At 72.7% G+C, this 366-nt stretch overlaps 1 protein-coding gene across 1 annotated transcript in view; it reads left to right on the top strand.

The window, feature by feature from the left end:
* The window catches only part of VOLCADRAFT_92656 (uncharacterized protein), a gene marked incomplete at both ends in the record, with an annotated part of 9,700 nt that overhangs the window by 7,684 nt on the left and 1,650 nt on the right, over positions 1–366 (top strand). The window lies entirely within an intron of this gene.

Genomic DNA, 366 nt, shown 5'->3' on the forward strand with positions numbered 1-366 from the left:
ACCCGCTGCCGCTGGGGGCAGCCGACGCATCGCCGCCGCCACCCCCCTGTGGCAGCGGCGCCGGCGTGGCTAGCTGGGTCGGCCAGGCAATCGCGGCAGCGCTGATGCACGAGCGGCTGCGGGCCGTAGGAGTAGTGACGGCGACGACGCTGCTTGTGGCCGGCGCGCGAAGCCGCCCTTTCGGCATCAACCGCCGCAGCGGCGGCAGCGGCGGCGGCGGCGGCGGATAGGCCCGTAGGCCGAATGGCGAGGTGGTACGGAAGCGGCCGAAGGCCGCCTTCGCGGACACCACAACTGAGACATTGGCGCAGTAGCTGCAGTGGCTGGGGGGCCTACGGATCTGGCGACGGCACACGGTTGTACGAC

Source organism: Volvox carteri (genome assembly GCF_000143455.1).
Source record: "Volvox carteri f. nagariensis unplaced genomic scaffold VOLCAscaffold_27, whole genome shotgun sequence".
NCBI classification, from domain to species: Eukaryota; Viridiplantae; Chlorophyta; class Chlorophyceae; order Chlamydomonadales; family Volvocaceae; genus Volvox; species Volvox carteri.